The 7016-nt window shown below is 44.8% G+C and overlaps 1 long non-coding RNA gene and 3 other non-coding genes across 8 annotated transcripts; all 4 read left to right on the top strand.

Annotated features, from left to right (window-relative positions):
- Positions 1 to 1504: 1504 nt before the first annotated feature.
- LOC115641207 lies at positions 1505 to 6892 on the top strand. 5 transcript variants are annotated; one of them, XR_003998026.1, is made up of 6 exons: positions 1505 to 1729; positions 2747 to 2889; positions 3185 to 3285; positions 4723 to 4770; positions 5216 to 5293; positions 6128 to 6892. It is a non-coding gene; the product is annotated as an uncharacterized LOC115641207 (long non-coding RNA). The 5 variants fall into 5 exon arrangements; XR_003998027.1 differs by lacking the exon at positions 4723 to 4770 and having other exon boundaries at positions 1508 to 1729; XR_003998025.1 differs by lacking the exon at positions 3185 to 3285 and having other exon boundaries at positions 1514 to 1729; positions 6128 to 6890.
- Positions 3703 to 3780, top strand: LOC115641244. Its single transcript, XR_003998043.1, has one exon. It is a non-coding gene; the product is annotated as a small nucleolar RNA SNORD126 (small nucleolar RNA).
- LOC115641240 lies at positions 4871 to 4948 on the top strand. Its single transcript, XR_003998039.1, has one exon. It is a non-coding gene; the product is annotated as a small nucleolar RNA SNORD126 (small nucleolar RNA).
- LOC115641248 lies at positions 5719 to 5865 on the top strand. The gene has a single exon (XR_003998047.1). It is a non-coding gene; the product is annotated as a small nucleolar RNA SNORA79 (small nucleolar RNA).
- Positions 6893 to 7016: the final 124 nt, after the last annotated feature.

The raw sequence follows: 7016 nt of genomic DNA, 5'->3' as shown, positions 1-7016 counted from the left end.
GATGCTTGATTCATTTGTGATTATAAAATACTCAAATCTTTAGATGGGAGTTCCTAGAAAGAGAGCAAATTGTCAAATGTTGTTTTTGATCCCTTATTAGCTACTAGTGGTTGGGTACTTCATAACCTGTGAGTGATCCCAGACTGCAACTTTTACCTGATCTGTAGCACCTACCATGATAAAGAGAGCCAACAACTTTTATGCAGGTTAGAAAGATATCCAAGAGCCCAGTATCTATGAAGCTTCAAAGGATTTCAAATACAGAATGCAAACGCCATAGGCTGCAAGCAGCCGGGCTTTAACAGAAAGGTTCCCTGCCCTGCTCTGGGGGTTGGATCTGCAAGTGAGGCAGTGGGATAAAGTCTGGAGGCTGATTCAGGGCAGTAATGGGTTCAGTTAAGGATTATTCTAACACAGAAGCTTAGAGCTAGGTAGAATGTGTGGCCTAACAGGCCTGTCATCTTGGGGTTAGTGCAGGATTGTTCCCTACAGTCTGCTTTCTATCACTTTGTTCAGTCTAGTTTTAAAAATCCCAAAGTAAATCAGGAAGAGCTGGGACTGGAAGTGTAAAGTCTTTTGGCTGAGAGGAAGGATGCACCAGCAATTAGGGTGCTAGCCTGGGATTTGAGAGACATGGGCTTAATTTCCTGCTCCACCACAAACTTCTTGTGTGACGTTGTGCAAGTTTTAGTCTCTCTGGGCCAGATTGGTATAAGTACGTGGGCACCTAAAGATGCAGATCATAGATTCTTAGGGTTGGAAGGGACCTCAGGAAATCATCTAGTCCAACCCCCTGCTCAAAGCAGGACCAATCCGCAAATGGCCCCCTCAAAGATTGAGCTCACAACCCTGGGTTTAGCAGACCAGTGCTCAAACCACTGAACTATCCCTTCTCGCCTGTCATGGGTAGTGAGATGTTCAGAAGTGCCTAGGTACCTAAAACCTACTGATTTCAATCCACCTCTTTAGGTGCCCACAGACATTTAATAAATTGGCCCTCTGCCTCAATTCCCCATCTGTAAAATGTAGATAATAGCAATGCCCTACATCACCAGGAAGAAATTGTAAGATGCTCAGGTAGCTCCCATTATCAGCTCTGTTTCTGGTACTGGGTGGAGGTGGTGCTTTCTTAGAGAAGAGTGAATTGAGATTGACCTTCATTTGGTTTTATTCATGGCTCTGCCTCTCGCTGTGTGACCTTAGGCAAGTGATTTGCCACTCTGTGCCTTAGTTTCCCCAGCTATACAGTGGGGATGATATTGACTTCACAGGGTGGATGAGACTTAATATTTATAAAGCACTTGGGGTGGGATTGTCAGAGGAGCCAAAGGGGATAAGTAAGGTGCCTAATTCCCTTAGACTCCTCTGAAAGCCTTTGTTGGAGATTTTTGGAAGAAAGGAGCTAGAGAAGGACAAACCCTTATTACTGTATTAATTTTAGTGGGTGTAGCTTCTGCAGTATTGGTGACTTGCTGCTGCTTACTCCTAAAGGTGGGAACATCCTGCTGTGGAGTCTTTTACAATCCTATCTCTCTGTAACTTTTAAAAATCATTTTTTTGACATAGCTATGGCAGGGTTGGATGTGGTCTGGTTGCCATGTTTTGGTCTGTGTATCCTAAACCACTGTTGGTATCTCTTCATTTTAGGCTGAAAATGGAATTGATGAACTGGAAGGAAACAGTTGCTTTGGAGAAAGGCCACGTTCCAGATATGGGGCTCAGTGAGCTGGTATGAGATTGGCTTTTTACAGAGGAGTGGAGAATCCCTGCCCAGGGGATTAAACACTACATAACAGCAAAACTGTCAAAATCTAGGGGCAACTATAATGGGTAGAACAGGGGGGCTAGGAGTTAGGACTCCTGGGTTCTACTCCCAACTCTGAGGGAGTGTGGACTAGTGGTTAGAGCAAGGGGGAATCACTTCTAGTTGTAGAGAAGGGACCTGGGAGTCAGGACTCCTGGGTTCTGTTTGGCTACCTCTCTAAGTGCTATAACAAGACCTAAAATTTCCAACCTGGAGAGAGGACTCCAGGGTATTCCTGTTAGGTGGTCTGGCAGGCCTAATCCTATCCTGATCTATCTCCCTTCCCTCAAATAGTGCAAGCTGAGGTGTGTCAAACCTTCAGCTTTGGCGTTGGTAATATAGCAGATGTTTTTCAACTCTAACTTTATCAAAGTATCTGTTACCAGCTGTGTTGACCAATCCAACCTTCAGCTGTGGCAGTGGAGTGTAGGTGTGACTTGTGGTTTCACATGTCTTGAGGCCTTCAGATTTTAAGTCCTCATTGTCCAGGAGTGGTTCATCTCTTCCTCCTGCCACTGCAAATAAATTAATGCTTTCTGTCTGAAGCTGTTCGGTCTTTTGCTTGAGCCCTTAACAAAATTTGAGATCCTGCCTGCTCACTGTGGATGTTAAAAGGACCATGTGATCTTTTGTAAGTATCAGGAGGGAGCTTATCCAGTTATCCACTAAAATATTCACCTCCCTTTTCCTGTTGCACTTTGCGCTTGCTGCCTCCCTCCACCCCAAAGGTGACTTCCTTTTACTCCTGCTGTTTTCCCCTCCATGTATAGTGTTTTCTCTTTCTGCCTAGATATGCTTCCTTAGAACTGGGCTGTGGTGTGCTGGGAATTAGGTATAGATGCATCCAGTGGCAACTCTGATCTCTGGTGTAGCTGCTACAGTAGGAGAGAGGAAGAGGCTGTGTTGGTTGCTCTCTTATGAATGTTTCTTTGCCCATTTCAGATTGTGGAGAGGCTGAGGATGAAGACTGACTCCCCACCCCCATGAAATGATCGGGGCTGAAGTGGAAAAATTAAGTACTGTAACTGAATCTTGAAAATGGTCTGTAATGAAACATCCTTGATCTGATCCCCAAGGACAGTAGGGTAAGGACCTCCAACTGAGTAAGGCCTTAAAGAAAAGGGATTGAGTAGTTTTATGGCCTACCTGAGCTGAGATAAAGATTATCAGCTCCTGTACTTTTAGGGCTTGCTCTGGTCTCTTAGGAAGTAGCCAGGGATGTGTTGCTAGAGGCAGAATGCTTGACTTTATGGGCCCATCCACTGTTTTATTAGCTGTGTTACACTGTAGCCTAGAGGCCCTACTGTGCTAGGGTTTGTACAGACACTTTATTAGAGACCATCCCTGTCCCAAAGATTTTTGTTGGCTTTGTCTACTTAGGTTATAAAGGATGGAAAAGAGGAAGTGTCAGCATTGCAGATGGGAAACTGAGGTGCAGAGAGCTGAAGACTGAAATTTTCAAAGGAGCCCAGTGGAGCTAGGTACCCAAATCTGAGATTTAAAAGGATTTGTTTGAGGTCACCCAGGGAGTCTGTGGCAGAGCTGAGAACTGAGCCCAGATGTCCCAGTCCAGAACCGTCACCACACAACTGTCCCTGTGTTTGAGGCACTTTTTAATCCTTCAGTTTCCATGGCGAGACCTATGTTCCTATGTCTCAGACTCCAGAAATATTGGGGATAAGGTCCTCGTTCTTGTGGCATGAGTGCCCCTTGGACAGACACTTAGTATTGGGGGAAGTGCTCTGCTGTATGAGATAGCCCATAATTGAATGCATGGGAGCTATCTTGAGGGTTAGTGTGGAGGGAAGACCCGGCCTACAAGAAGTTTCTTCTCAGACCCATGAGACCCCTCTTTTTGCCATTGGTGATGTTGCAGCTGGGTTTGAGGGCGTGGGTGGGGTCTGCCATGATGAACTGTATGTTCAGTCGATCTTTCACCTGATCCACCCTGATGCCACAGGTGCCCTCAGCAGACCCCACTACACCAGGGAAGGAGAGAGGCATTAACTCCCTGTGTGGCTTCCATTTCAGTCCTGCAGTGAAATCTGGGCATTTCCCATAGTAGATGGGGTCAAGATTTAAGGCCAGGAGGTTTAAGACCATTATAGTCATCTAGTCTAACTTCCTGCATTGTACAGGACATAGAACATCACCTAGTAACCCCCACTATGACTCCCTGACTCCTTCCCCTTTCTAAAACTCAGCTGTTCTCCCCGCATGGTCTTTTAAAATAGTTCCCTGCACTAGCCCTTGCCTCACAGCGTCTCCAGGTAACTTCACTGTGCCATTTCCTTGTCTGTAACTGCTGTGCCCTTAGCAGCTGCTCGTATGGCCATATTGAAAAGCCAGATCTTCGTACACCAGAAGGAACTGTTAGATTTCCTAGTCTGATCTCCAGTTTAATACTGGCCAGAGAATTCAGTCTAGATTGGAAGACAGCAAGGAATGGAGCATCCACCGTCCCTTGGGAGTTTGTTCAGTCACCCTCACTGTTAGAAACGTGTGCGTTATTTCTAATTTGAATGTGCCTGGCTTTAACTTCCAGACATTAGTTTTGTTCTGCCTTTCTCCACTAGATTAAAGAGACCTATGGGACCCTGTATTTTCTCCCCATGAAGGTTCTTGTACGCTGTAATCAGGTCACCTCTCTCAAGCTTCCTTTTCTTGATTTAAACTAAACAGATTGAACTTCTTAAGTCTCACTATCAGGCATTTTCTCCAGCCCCTGAATCACTTTTATGGTTCATTTCTGAACCCTCTCCAGTTTTTCAATGTCCTTTTTAAAATCTGGACACCAGAACTGGATGTGGTATTCCAGTATCAGACTCACCAGTGCCTTATACAGGGGTAAAATCACCTCCCTACTTCTAGTAGCTACTCCCCTGTTTATGCATGCAGGGATTTTATCTGTCTTTCAGGTGAAGTTGGGAAGCCAGGGAGTCCATGTTGCAACGTGAGGAAGTTGGGTAAGGAAGCAGCTAAAATTCTCAAACACTTGAGGTCTCAGAGTTGTGGTGGTTTGTGTGTGGGAGGGGCAACCACATTGCCACTTTTAGGACTAGGAGGGGTCTGCTGTGATGAACTGCATGTTCAGTCCGTGTTTCACCTTATTTACCTTGATTACACACATGCCCTGAGCAGACTAATGAAACAAACACCTGTAGCTGAAGTCTGATTTGGGGGGAAGAAACTGATGTTCTAGTGGTTTCCAATGCAACCATATGTAAAGTCCCAGACAGTGAGGGGAATAAGTAGCAGATCCAGGGGACCTCTTCAGAAACATGGATCTGATTTCTGTGCAAACGAAGAAGGAACAGAGATACAAGGAAGTGAGTTTTCCCTTTAGCTGGTAGCATGTTCTTTTAATAAATAAGGTCATGACCTGGAAATAATTCCTCTTTGCTTCTGTAGGGGCAAGAACTCTGAAGACAAGATTGGCTGGTTTTGCTTCTCCCTCCTCACCCTGGATCCCTTATAGGAATCACAGATGTAAGTGCTGCAGGAAGTTCGTATTCATCCAGTTTCTTAGTGTGGTCCCAAATTGGTACCCCCAGCCAATGTCACCATCAAGGAAGGTGTGGAACAAAAAAGGGGTACTATGGTAGACATAGTTTTCCAGCAGTTAACAAATGTCTGGCATAGGGTGCATCATGCATTCCTCATTCAGAACTTATTCAGTGACAAACAGTCTCTGAACTGATCTTCCAAACATTGCCAGGCTGCCTTTCAGTGCCTGAAGCTGCAGGTGCTTTCAGAAAGCCATATCCTTCTGCACATATGAACGGGAACTCCCTGCTGCAGAACTTTACTGAGGTAACTGCTTAGTAAAGGTTTGCTATTTGGGGAAATTCACGGGTGTTCTTTCTAGGGAGTCCTCTTGCTCTCAGAGTTGTTCATTTAAGGAAGAGTGGCCTAGATGACCGTTCCTCTTGCTGCCACGAGCCATGGGCAGTGGGATTTTGTGTCATCGCAGATTAAACTTGGCCTTTCTTCACTCAGGGTGCTCTTGGATGGATTTGGCTGTCCATTAGCACCTTCTGAATTTTGCGGGTCAGATACTCAAAGAGGCAGAAGGGGACTGGACTCTGGGGACAGAAATAGGGTTTAAAAACAACCTGCTTTGTACATATTGCTCTGTAAACTTTAGGTGGTGGGCTATAGTAACCAGATAGTAATTTTTCAATGTGAGCTGAGATTGCCTGCACTGAGGCACTAGGAGCTATGCTGTCCTCAGCTGGGAGGAGTTAGTTTCAGTGCCCCAACTGGGTTTCCAAGACGCAACTGTGTGTTGCATTCTGCATCTGTGAACCTTTATCTTTACAGGGATGATTTGAGATGAGCCTTAAAGGAAAGGAAAATGTATCTTTCTCTCCACCAGCATCAACTGTAAGAGAGAATTTGGGGCCTGAAGATTAAAAGATTTGCCCCATCTCCGATCTGCCTCACAAAGACTCTTTGAAGTTATGTCCAGGAAAGACTATACTAAAAACAGGATAAATAATAAAACTAGATTGAATGGGTGTGTAAAAGTTGGGTGTTATTTGTACAAAAGGGCAGTGGTAGAACTGGGGGAAATGGAGCTTTCTCAACTCTAATCCACTGGTCTGAATTCAGCCCAGGTCAATAGTGGCTGTAGTTGGGATTTTCATAGGAGATTTAAGGGAGCTGGATGACATGCTGCTTTAGGCTCCTTTGAAAATCCCATCTTTAATGCATTGCAATTTTCAGTTGCCCTTTCTTGAAATAAGCTAGGGCTTGATCTCATATCTGAGAAAAATATCTGAACAGATATTGTAAAACTCCTCGTCACTAGTATCGGTGCACTTGTACCAAATTGAGGATCAGGATGTTAACCAACATTGATCTATTTACTGCTGTGTCCATAACTACTTTCCATTCTTCCATGAATTGACTCCACTATGTCCACTATCTGTTTTCTACTACCAACACCATTTAGGTTAGGCTGAGATTTTCAGATGCACTCAGGATTTGGACACCCGGTTCCCATTTAAAAAATAATGGGGAATTTAACAGGCAACTCCCATAGATTTGAAAATCTTAACCTAAATGCATTTAAACCATGTCTCCCCCACCCTGCAGGTGCACACTCGCTCCTCTGACACCAGCTCAGACCTTTATTTCGTGCTTCGAATGTTGGCATCCTCTATCATCCTGTTTTCTCTTCACTCCAAATAAACAGACGTAGATCCTT

Source organism: Gopherus evgoodei, unplaced genomic scaffold (assembly GCF_007399415.2).
Source record: "Gopherus evgoodei ecotype Sinaloan lineage unplaced genomic scaffold, rGopEvg1_v1.p scaffold_33_arrow_ctg1, whole genome shotgun sequence".
In the NCBI taxonomy this organism is placed as follows: Eukaryota; Metazoa; Chordata; order Testudines; family Testudinidae; genus Gopherus; species Gopherus evgoodei.
This window is presented reverse-complemented; position numbering and strand designations above follow the sequence as displayed.